The following is a 13,555-nucleotide window of genomic DNA, read 5'->3' as shown; positions in this document are numbered from 1 at the left end:
ATGAACGTACAACCAACAAAGCCCACAGCAACAATATAAACTTAAAGATACATAGGCACGAGCGCTCTCTCTCTCTCTCTCTCTCTCTCTCTCTCTCTCTCTCTCTCTCTCTCTCTCTCTCTCTCTCAAATGACTGAGGTAATTATTAACACCAGAAATTTCCCTTGGGAGAGGTGCCACCACTAACATAGTTTTAGTAAGCTAACTACGGTAACATTTGTGTCATCTCAATGGGCTTCTTCCACGGAAAATTCCGGCATATATTATCAATATATTTAATTTTCAAGCGAAAGTAGTAGCACAATAAAAGTAACAATAACAGAGTAACAATATGGATAATAGCACAAGGACGAACAAACAGACAAGACCAACGGACTAACTCTCCATGCAGATTCATGAAAGATAGTCAAACTTGGTTACAAATCTTTGTTCAAAATTTGATTTAAATTCCACCAACCGTGTAGGCTGTGTTATCATGACAAGATAAGCGACGAAGGGACACAGGAGCAAGAAGGGGAAAAGCTATATTCCTGCCCCAATTTGCTGATAGGAAACTAATAAATAAGGAATTCACGGATTAAACAAATTCTACAGCTTCGAAAATACACCTTTGTACGACTAAGGTGTGTATAAATTTGCATTTATGGGCATTTCATTTATATATATATATATATATATATATATATATATATATATATATATATATATATATATATATATATATATATATATATATATATATATTCTACCTAATTTCTTTTGATTTAATAGTTTATATAGGAAATAATAATTTTAATGTAGTTACGGTTCTTAAAATATTTTATTTTTCCTTTCCTCACTGGGCTATTTTTCCTGTTGGGGCCTCTGAGATTATAGAATCCTGCTTTTCCAACTAGGGTTGTAGCTTAGCAAGTAACAATAACAATATATATATATATATATATATATATATATATATATATATATATATATATATATATATATATATATATATAGTTTTTCATAACAAGGTGGCCTCATAATTTTGAGATTTCCATGTATTTTTTTTTTCGTACTAGATTAGCCTATAACCAATAATTAGAAGCGTTGGATCCAATTAGGAAAATTAATAAAGAACCCCTCCTACTACCAGTGGGAGATTTGAAACTACATTTTACGCTAGGGTAAATATGTTGCAAAATTAAGATGCCATTATGACCATTAAAACGGACACAAATTAACACAATAAACATATTTATATAGAAACGAACAGAAATTAGTATTTTTACCCCCCACACAGTGCATTAATTTCTCCACTTCGGTTTGTGATGTATCTATATTAATTTACTTTTTTATATCAATTCCTTCTGGTTGGCTGAAAGCCATGAGTAAATGGAACAAAAAAAAAAAAAAAAAAAAAAAAAAAAAAAAAAAAAAAAAAAAAAAAAAAAAAAAACCGTCCTTCAAAAATCATAAACTCATCTTCCGAATCAGCTGCAAGCATTTCTATAGATTTCTCAAGCGAAGACTGGGTTCCTTCATTAGCTCGAAAGGAAAACAGTTTAGGGAAACTATGTAACATACATAATGAAATGGGCTCTCTTTTTCGGTCTGCGCCATGGTAACAACAAACCATCAACAATGTAGTACTCATCTAATAGTCTGTCTAAAAAAGACCTACTCTAGAACATCATGAATAACATGAACGTATACCAAACAAAAGAAATGAGTCTTTAGAGTTCTCTTGCTTAAGGGTATACTCCAGCACACTATTCTATCTAATTTCTCTTCCTCTTGTTTTGTTAAAGTTTTTATAGTTTAAATAGGAAATGTTTATTTTAATGATACTGTTCTTAAAATATTTTATTTTTCCCTGTTTCCTTTCCTCACTGGGGTATTTTCCCGGTTGGGGCCACAGGGCTTTTAGCATCCTGCTTTTCCAACAAGGGTTGTGGCTTAGCAAGAAATAATAATAATAATAATAACAACAACAACAACAACAACAACAATAATAATAATAACCAATTTCAATGAAGGCGTGGGAATGAATTTGAAACACAAAAAGTCAGTAAACACCAGTTAACAAGAACTCCCCTAAAGTCTCGCCATTCAAGGTCGCCATATGAGCTCTCAAAAATTCTTGGAAGCAGCTGTTTACACATTAAATCTCCCGACTACCTATCCGTCTTACAGTCTGTCGGCTGGAGCAAATAAGAAATTGCTCTTTTCCCCATTTGTGATTCGATCCACGAGACAGCAAACACGTCTGCGACTAACTGGGTAATTGGCCCAGACAAGAAATCACATTTTCGATTTCTTTACCTAAAATATCTAAAATATAAATCTTCTTAATCTTGTTGATGGTCAACTCGACTTGTTTCCGCTCTAGATAGAAATTACAACAATATTTTAAGGTATCAGGTTAATCCTTAAGGAATCCCTGGGTAACCAGATGACCTTGCTCGAATTAGGGTGGACCGTAACATTTTTCATCAACGAATTATTATTATTATTATTATTATTATTATTAGTAGTAGTAGTAGTAGTAGTAGTAGTAGTAGTAGTTGCTAAGCTACAACCGTTGTTGGAAAAGCAGGATGCTATAAGCTCAGGGGCCCCAACAGGGAAAATAGCCCAATGAGGAAAGGAAACAAGTAAAATTAAAATATTTCCTATATAAACTAAAAGAAAAAAAAACGAAAACACGAGGATGAGAAATAAGATAGAATAGTGTGCCCAAGTGTACGATCAAGCAAGAGAACTCTAACCTAATAGTGGAAATCCATGGTACAGAGGCTATGGCACTACCCTAGACTTTGGAGTATCCTTCTCCTAGAAGAGCTGCTTACCATAGCTAAAGTCTCTCTTCTACCCTTACCAAGAGGAAAGTAACCACCATAATATTACATTACACTATTTGGATAATACTTCGCAAGGTGTTTTCTTCCAAACATTCACTCTCTTGTCAAAACCAAGCTTACAAAATCGCTTTCAAATTGGAATATTGTCGATTGTTTATATCTTGGCGATGAAATTATCAATAGCGTAAGTCTTCTTGTGTATCGCTATACATAGCGTTCTAGAAAACTACACCCCTATCTAGAAAGTTTCCGTATTATGGCATTTGATTAGTGCTGTGGTAATATGCTTAATTGTCTTCTATTCTAACAAAAACCCTTCTCTCTCTCCAGTTCATTTCTTACAAGGCTTGGAATTTCTAGCATTCTTTTATCCACAAATCTCCAGTTTAAAGTTAATATCCTGCATCAAATATAAATTCTCTATTGGTATCCCCAAGTCATCCAGAGCTTGGAATTTCAGTCTTCGCAAAGATATTTTTCCTCAAAACTTTGGAAGGTGTCCTTGACGTTAATTTTCTGTAAAACTTGCTATCTCTGAAAAATTGTATTTTCTTCAATTTTCTTAATACAAATAAATTTTTCGTGCATATTTGTAATGGAGATATGAAACTAATGGTTAGGTAAATACGATCCTATATACCGTAGATAGTTTTCCTCAAATTTACAATAAATTCAATTCTTAAGTAAGTAAAGACTAATGCTTTAATGGATTAAAATTAAAATAAAGCTTTCTTGTACATCCTACGTACACATGATTTCATGAATAGGATTCTTCCTTTACTAAAGGATGGTTTTACTATAAAATAAGAACTATCAGTCACTGCAAGTCACCCACTATGGAATAAAGGCTAAATATAGCAAACAGTGTAAACAGTCACAGAACAGATAAGGTGGACAAACAAGTCCCCGAAGCTGGGAAATTCGTCCACAAATACTTTATATTAGCAGCACTAAGAAATTAACTCGCTGCCCCCCACTGAAAGGGTAATTATGTATTATCTAATATAAATTGATGCCGATGCGTTTATGTGCATCATGTACCCTTCAAACACATATATACGTACGTACACACACATTTTATATATATATATATATATATATATATATATATATATATATATATATATATATATATATATATATATATATATATATATCGTTTAAGTCTGAAATGCGTTTATGTGCATCATGTACCCTTCAAACACATATATACGTACGTAAACACACATTATATATATATATATATATATATATATATATATATATATATATATATATATATATATATATATATATATCCATCCTTCAAGTCTGAAATTGTTTTAGGAAGAAACGCACGTCCACATAAAAGTTCAGGATATATAATAAGATAAAATAACCCTAACATCATAAACAATCTATTTCACTGTACAAGTCTAGCTGGCTCTCTTTCATTTTCATTTCCAATCATAGACCGTACCATCAAGGGTAGTCATAATAAAAAAAAAAAAAAAAGGCAATAATGACGCCGAGCTCGGCCACTGTATCATACATTGGTATCAAAGCCAATAAAACGCCTCGTTGAAGTTTGCCTTAATGGAAGGTAGGGGGGGGAGAAAAAGGGCAGTGTGCTATCCCAGCACCTGATTGTCGTCGGATGGAGAGTTGAATTCAATCAATTAATGCATGGGAAATCAATTAGGCTTGCGACAAAGTGATTTCATATTGCTGCTACTGCTGCTGTTATCGTTGTTCTCGCTGTACTAAGCTTGCTTTGTATCATCAAAGGCACTTTCCGTTCATGGCAGTTCATACAGCAAGACAATGTTACATGATTTATTACGTAACTTGATCAGTCTGTAGGCTATGCTAATCAACTAGGCAAATGACAAGTGCACTCTAGAGAGAGAGAGAGAGAGAGAGAGAGAGAGAGAGAGAGAGAGAGAGAGAGAGAGAGAGAGAGAGAGACTCGGTGTTTGATTACCCAGCCTCATGAGTCACTGACGATTTCCCTTTCACACAAACCGGCGGACACAGCAGGTCAAGAGAAGAAATGGCGACTCTCTACAGTCCATCTGTTTTATTTCATCGTTGATTTATAAGAATCACGCTCCTATTCGGATTATTTCAAATGTATTAGAAAGACAAACAGCATTTTAAAAGTAAGTACAAAAAAATCAAGACTTATTTCCAAGACCACGGTAAAGTATAAAGATAAACAATCGAAACCTATCCCGTCTGTTAAAACAAAAAATCATACACAAGTTATCAAACAACTTATTCTTAAAATCAAATAGACAAAGCATTTAATACACACACACACGCACACACACACACACACACATATATATATATATATATATATATATATATATATATATATATATATATATATATATATATATATATATATAAACGATGGTATCACTAAAAAAAAGTCATGCCAACTGGTCGTGTTTTAATAGAAAAAGTGGTCTACACAGACTCTTTGCATCTGAAAACATCCAACATTAATATAAATGATACATCAAAGGCAAACCGTACCAGGAGATAACTTAAATGAAAGCATAAGATAAATTTAAATTTAAAGGAAACAAAGGCCATGGTGTGAAGATCAAAACTGCCGACAGTGAACCACGTATAACAATGTTCAATCAATTTTTGACCGAAAGGAACAAAATAAAACCAAAGTCCCACCAAGTCCTACTCCATTTTTCACCCTATACAAAGGTCCCCCTCAAAGACAGGTTACCCGCCTCCCCAACCTTGTCCCTTTTGCAAACTAATAAAACAAGACGAAACAATTCTAAAATAAGTGGGGCTTAACACCCCTTTCTCGAACGGTGAAAGGGGCGAGTTTGGCAATCCAGAATTTACAATGGATATCACGACTTTCAACAATAGGCAGAGCTGCACAAGCCTGGCATTTTCTAGCACTCCATCGCCCCCACCAAAAGCTAAAGGGAATGTATCATATAAAAACGTTTGATATTGGTTACAAGACCCATTGGGGCATAAGTAGAGAATTCGTAAAACTATAAAACTAATATAAAGTGAAAATAAAAGCATACAAATGCTGGAAATAAAGCTAAAATGGTTAAGTATTCACAAAACCTTAAATCAACAATACATGTCTGGAACTAATGAAATCACAACATGAATCTTTATGCATGTTATATCTTTATGGAAAAAGGGGTCTTCGCAAAGCTTTACATTACAATAAAAAGTGACTAGTTTAAACTTTAACCATATTTAGAGTTATAATTTTTTTTTTTTGCAATATATTATTGGGATAACACTTAGACATAATACTGTTGGAGTTGATACTAACGATACCAGCTACCCTGATACGTAAATATGTAAACTAGGATTTAAACAACCCATATAACATAACTTATGACCTCATCTGAGAAATACACACACACAATATATATATATATATATATATATATATATATATATATATATATATATATATATATATATATATATATATATATATACATATATGTAAATGCGTCAAACCACAAGGGTTCAGATTTCCCAGAATTCATGGCAAGTGACACACAATGAACTAAAGCTTCAGGATACGAAGCAATTAAAACGACAGAAGTTTAACCACAAACTCCTTCTATCCTACTTCTTTATCTATTTGTAATTTCTACAGGATATACTTTTTTTTTTTTAATTATCCTACTACTGACCAATAATACATCATAAACTACAAGACACAACTGGTTGGTACTTGAGCAGGCCTAATATACATATACTATATATATATATATATATATATATATATATATATATATATATATATATATATATATATGAATATACATATATATATATATATATATATATATATATATATATATATATATATGAATATATATATATATATATGAATATATATATATATATATATATATATATATATATATATATATATATATATATATATATATATATATATATTGAAATCTATATACAAGTATATATATATATCTATATATATACTGTATATGTGTGTGTGCGCGCGCGCGCGCTCAGAAAATTCAGGACAGACAGCAAAGGACAAAAAAAAAAAAAAAAAAAACTCAAAGGGCTACCCATTTAAATGTTTCTTTGGCCGATCAACCAGAATACAATGGGACTTTCTATTGCTAGATTGCGAACGACACGAGGATTGAAAAAGACCTGGAATAAAAAAAGGAAGATTTTTTGGGAACATAAATACACTATCTTCAGAAAGTAGGACAATCTCACAACACGTATCGTTTTAAAACTTTACTTTTGAATGATTTCAAATAATGAATTGTCAAAACATTTTCTGTAAAAATACAATAAAATATATAAGTATTCTTGCCATAAAATATATCCTGACAGGACATTTTTTTTTCTACCAGAATGCACAATGGAGTTCTCAAAAACTAGTAGGAAATCATTTAAAATAGTATACGAAAATAAGGTTTATATATATATATATATAAATATATATATATATATATATATATATATATATATATATATATATATATATATATATATATATATATATATATAATAACTGATTAATTATGTCTGATAGAATAGTAAATTGGGAGAATAAATTACTTATTCTAGCATACAAAAAGAAATCGCTAGTCACTACCAATTTCCCAAAACATAACAGCACGCTCTTGATAACATACAAAAACTAGAGACTAAAATCTACTATAAAAACAGACCATTACATAAGAGACATCAACATGAAAAAAAAATCTATTCTAAACACACTACCCGAATGGGAGATGAAGGTCAATGAAAAAAAAAAAACATGGCCGTGACCTGAGGTGACTTTTTTGCCTATGTAAAAACCGGTGCCATGCGTCACGTGATATACAGTTCTACTTTAACAAATGTCACGGTGTGACGGCCACCGGGGGAGGGGGAGGGGAGCTGGAGGGAGAGGGGAGGGGGAGAGCCCACGAGGCAAATCAGGAGTAAGGGAGAGAGGGAAGCGAAGGGGATTTTTGGGAGAACCTCACGGAAGGAAATAACCAGAGCCCTCATTGTCCAAAAATAGAGAGGTACCTTTGCCTATAAACACATGTTGATTTTGGCTTATCATTGAAGTATATACTAGTTCTCTCTCCCAACTGAAATGTAACAAGTCCTTCATCATCACCATCATCATTTCAGCCTTCAAAAGTCCTTTGTTGGATGTAGGCCTTCCCCAGGTTTCTCCACAGACTTCTATCGCAAGCTATTCTGTGCCACTGTTGCTTATGTTGGTCTAAGTCACCTCGCCAGCGGGTTTTTGGTCTTCCTCGGTTTCTTGTGTATCCTCGGGGTGTCCAGAAGGTTGTTCGTGATGTCCATCGGTTGTTCGTGATGTCCATCGGTTGTCTGTCATCCTGGCAATGTGCCCTGCCCAGTCCTTAGATACATATAAAAACCCAAGACAGATATGCCCCAATGGCCCCCATATATCTCAATACTGACAGTCCCTTTAATCAACGCAATCATAATCATCTTAGTAACTCCCACCCCCACCAGGATACTTCTCAATTTCCTCAAAAAGCAAAGAACTTATTTACTTTCCTCACTGGGCTATTTTACCTGTTGGAGCCCTTGAGCTTTTAGAATCTTGCTTTTCCAACTAGGGTTGTAGCTTACCAGGTAATAACAACAACAATGGTGTCGTGCTTTCGTAATTCATGTAAGAATCCCATACGACAATAAACTGTCACTGATGATTATTAAAAAATATTCAAAAACCTTTGGGAATAATTCCCAAATCTCAGAAACCTTAAGGGCTATCACTCGAGATTTATGAGAATTTAGATTTCCGCCATAGCCTCTATAGACTTTGGATAGCCCTTTAAAGACTTTGGACAGCCCAAGACAGTAAGAGATCCCAAAATTTCTTCGCACACTACTCAAGGTAAATTCTAGTGAATAAAAAATACTGTGGATAAATATTCATCAGCTTCTTGTTCTCAAGACCTTTCTCTATTGCACAAAGTTCATTGTGTCGATTTTCATAACCACAATTCAAGAAAAACACAATGTCATGAAGACATTGAGGTTTCAAAGATTGAAAGCAATAACCTTGTGCAATGAACTCAACTACTGTGTTAACCTGACAATGCCAGGATATGAGAGAGAGAGAGAGAGAGAGAGAGAGAGAGAGAGAGAGAGAGAGAGAGAGAGAGAGAGAGAGAATAGCAACACTGACATGAACAGTCCCTTCACATGAAATTTTTAAAAGCTTCAGATATTGGATTACCTTTAAGTCTACGTATCATTTGCGATATTTGTAGTAAAATAAACACAGATAGACAAATATAAAATTACCAAGAAATCATTTATCTATATAAAATATAAATAACTCTTGCTGCAACAGCACTCCGCCGTTTGGATGATCAAAAAGCACGCCGGGCGGCTAATTGCAACGTTTCCTCCATTCGAATGCTTCAAATGAACGCAGCCATAAAATAAAAACTCTTTCCGGAATAGCATTCACAAACGAACGCTTTCTCTAAAGCGTATACCAGTCAGTGGTTTCAAAAATCCCAATTGCAATCTATTTCACAACACGAATGAACTCTTGACCAGGTAGGACGATTAGATTTCCAAACGAGTTGTCGGGGGAGATCTCTCTCTTATCTGCAGTTGCAACACATATTTGGCTTGAGAGACAAACACAGCCAAGGTATTTACAACACACATGATTAGAGACAGACCTTCCATGGATAATGAAGCCAAAAAATATTAATCACATGCCCTTCATATGTCATTCTATATTTAGTCCATTAATTGCTTTGCCAAATATACGTGTAAAGCTTCGGTACAATTTTATATAATCAATATACCCGTTCGTTAATAAAACATACAAAGGCAATTATATTTCAAACCTTTCTTTTAAATTGGACTGATTTCACAAACCCAATAACTGAAAGGACACAATTAAAAGCTCACAAGAGTCTAAAAATAACGGGTGACCAGAGTGACGACAGAAGCCTCATTACTGAGTCTTGCTGAGTAAATCATGAATCATGTCATTGCGCCACAGCCACTCATTAATAACAACAAACATCATGAATTATGTGTAAATATATTCAGTACTGTATGTCACATTTGGTAAGAAGCGAATACCCTATAACTTGTCAAAAGAAATAACTTGGATAGATGATTCTGAGCCAAACTATGCGAGATTTTTTAAATTTTTTTTTTGGGGGGGGCTACAAAACTAGGCCTACGGTATTAGTTCTCTTGCTTGAGGGGGACACTCGGGCACACTTTTCTATATTATTTCTCCTGCACTTGTTTTGTTAAAGTTTTTATCGTTTATGTAGGAAATATAAATTTTGATGTTAATGTTCTTAATTTTTTTTTTCATTTTCCCTTGTTTCCTTTTCTCACTGGGTTATTCTCCCTGTTGGGGCCCCTGGGCTTATAGCATTCTGCTTTTTCAACTAGGGTTGTAGTTTAGCAAATAATAATAATAATAATAATAATAGGCTTTGATGGTCTTTCATTTGAATAACTAGAGCGAAATTAAAAACACAAGGGAATGGGTATACTACGATCCCTTTGTAACATCAGGTATACAGTCTGAACCTCAATTAGAAAACGCCAAAAAAGAAAAAAAAATCTTCCACACACAACAGCGACCATTAAAAGAACTATTTTCTGGGCATCCCAGACCCGGATCCACTTTACCTCGTTTTCTAATCCGGTCGAAATTGTTTGTTATCTCTGAAACCCGACAATCAACACCATTATCTCCTGTTGGGCCAGTTTATGGAAGCCAATGGACGTCTGTTTGTCTGAAGGACGAGACAAATGGCTTCAGAACTAAAGACTTACTATTGGTGGTCTTTTATTAAACCAATAACGAGTCATTTAAGAGAATATTAAACGTGAAGACAAAATTCCTTCGAAGAACTTTCTTGGATATAGTATCTTTAATAATAAGGTAAAATTTAACACAGAACCGACCACAATATAACAAAGGAAATTTATTCAATGTATGTAGGCCTATTGCCTTTGCAAAAGCATCATTGTCTATTACAGTCTATCGTGCCATAATTCACTAAATTTAAAGTCAAGTGACTTACACCATTTGAGAGTATAAAAATAAACAAAAGCACTCGCAAACATATACTGTATATATACATTTATGATCAACTCACACTTTTTTCAATCAAAAATATATCCAGCATACAATCTCTCCGAAGCAGATACACAACCTCCTCTACGTAGCGCCAGACAAACACTAAACAAAGCCCAGACGAACTGAGAAAGAGCTGACTGTTATCTTGATAACATCGAGCTCATCCGGAAATAAAGTAAAAACCTGCAGCTTATGAGTGGGACGGCCTATATTATGCCCTTGGTATGTCACCAAGTACCTCCATGACGTCACAGATTCTATCACGTGTGCGAGGAGCAAAATCCCTTGTGACTCAGCCAAACGGTCCTCCTTGCTGGCTCTATCGGGAGGGAGGCAAGGGGGAGCGGAGGGAGTTAAGGCTAGGATAGTTCTGGGGACTACATAGCCACAGGAGCTAGATGTTGACTCAGCCTAGGATTCTGGGATCGCTCTTACTCACTCTCAACCAACAGTTATAGATTTACCATTCTCTACAGCACAAAATGAAAAGCAGCATTTTTTTAAAGGCTCGTTATTTTACTTCTCTGGAACTCGATTTCAGGAAACCGCTATACATCATGATGACGTACGTAAAAGAAATTTATTCCCAATAACTACTTTTGAAAGGAAACAGGAAACCTCATTACACAGCTGACCCACAGGAAACAGGTCAATACACCTCAAAATGCACACGACATTAAGGGAAATCTGGAAATTTAACTTTCACAGTAAAAATAAAGAGAAAAAACTCAAGATTCGATATGGGTCATATTATCACTGGAGGTTCTCCACATCTCTATAAGACCTGTATGAAATGCCGTATGTACTTGGGACTGGGTATCTCTAAACAAAGATCCGTTCCCGTATTATGAATATTCAATTACACGAGATGACGTAACCACCAGCAGTTGGATGAACGGGAGATTGGCCTTTCCACAAGTTGAACCGGAGTCCTTTTCACCATTCTAATCGACAGAACATTTAATTATCATTATTATTATTATGATAATTACTAATTAAGCTACAACACTAGTTGCAAAAGCAAAATACTATAAGCCCATATAAGGACATGATTATATCAGTAATTCTTCCACAATAAAGATCTCGGCTGCGCTTTAGGATTTTGGTGTTCTAGTTTGTTCCAAATGGACAAAACTCAAATGCACATTTATGTATACAGATCAGTTCCAGATTTTGTTGAACCAGAAAAATACAAATTTCCAAATAGTGCAAGACATTCCGAGACAGGATGAACACCAGGTTACAAAGGACAAACTCTAACATGACAGAACAGGACCAGACAGACAGACAGACTTGGAAGTGCAGAAGAACCCACCAGTGTCAAAATCAAATCTCTTATACTTGATTCAGGGCACTTATTGGAAATCATCAACTTACTATCAGAATATACTATCAACTAAATTTGATGCATATTTTCTCATATTCATAATAGCAAAGGCAACAAAATTCTACATCTAAATACAAGTTAAAAAACACGACTTTTTTTAGTAAATGTATTTGAAAATTTTTCAGAAGAAATGCGAATTCACTGACTGAAATGGCCAGTATTTATAATTACTAAACTGAAAGAAAAAATATCCAAGTCAATTTACTAACCTCAAGGAGACACGAGAAAAAGAAATCCCAGAGCAGACCTGATGGAATGTAGCTCAAAAGTTGCCAACAGTGAAATTTTCTCTCCCTCTCTCTCTCTCTCTCTCTCTCTCTCTCCAACACTATTATCCATTTTCAGACAGCCTTGCCAAAATACCAGGGACAAGCATGCAGGCCATTTAACTCATTTCTAAATATAGTCAAGAGAAACGATCAATGATTCATATTTTCTCTTTTCTATTGATATTCAGTAGGCTTATAAGAATGCTATAATAGAATAATAAGAACAGAACAGACACATCTTAGATTATCTTTTTCTAATGGTAATCCTACTTACTCTGGGGAAACTAACTAGTGCAATATGAAGGTTTCGTCCTTAACACATAGGCCTAGGCCTGTTTTACTTAAGAACTGACAATCTCTCTCTCTCTCTCTCTCTCTCTCTCTCTCTCTCTCTCTCTCTCTCTCTCTCTCTCTCACACACAATCGGATAACCCTTATCGTGTAAATGATGTGCAAAATAATGATATCTTCCTTCCTGTAATTTCTCCATATCCGGAAGGTATGAGAACCAACACCAGTTACAGAGAAGGGGGGGGGGGGGGCATTTCAAACCCTCAAGAGGTGGACTCAACAGGATGGGAATCAAAGGCTATAATTACGGATACCTGTAGCAATAAGTCATTCGTTTACCAACAATCCATGCGTTCATCAAACAACCATAATTCTTACGGGACTGACTAATCCAGAAAGTCACCGTAAATCACCCGGACAGCGTGAATGTGAGATTAATTCCGTAAGGAAAAACCTCGTTCGCGGTGCTGCATTTTGCCAAGTCATTCTAAGAAATAAATTTCCAATTAGTTCCGGATGGAGTTTTCCTTAATTTGTTCCAGTAAACCAACAAATGTATTAGAAGATTAATGTTGTACCGATTTGTTCCAGTAAAGCAACAAACCCATTGAAGGGGTTAGAGTTGTAG

The 13,555-nt window shown here is 34.5% G+C and overlaps 1 protein-coding gene across 6 annotated transcripts in view; it reads right to left on the bottom strand.

The window, feature by feature from the left end:
- PlexA (plexin A) overlaps positions 1-13,555 on the bottom strand; it is a 144,140-nt gene that overhangs the window by 93,802 nt on the left and 36,783 nt on the right. The window contains exon 1 of one of the 6 annotated variants that reach the window (XM_068347101.1): positions 11,002-11,106. The exons of the other annotated variants lie outside the window; for them this stretch is intronic. The gene's annotated coding sequence lies outside the window, so the exon portion shown is untranslated. Of the gene's footprint in view, positions 1-11,001; positions 11,107-13,555 lie in introns of those variants that run through there. 6 annotated transcript variants of the gene reach the window in all.

The sequence above is a fragment of the Palaemon carinicauda genome, chromosome 23, assembly GCF_036898095.1.
Source record: "Palaemon carinicauda isolate YSFRI2023 chromosome 23, ASM3689809v2, whole genome shotgun sequence".
In the NCBI taxonomy this organism is placed as follows: Eukaryota; Metazoa; Arthropoda; class Malacostraca; order Decapoda; family Palaemonidae; genus Palaemon; species Palaemon carinicauda.
The sequence above is the reverse complement of the archived record's forward strand: the minus strand, read 5'-3'. Positions and strand labels throughout refer to the sequence as shown.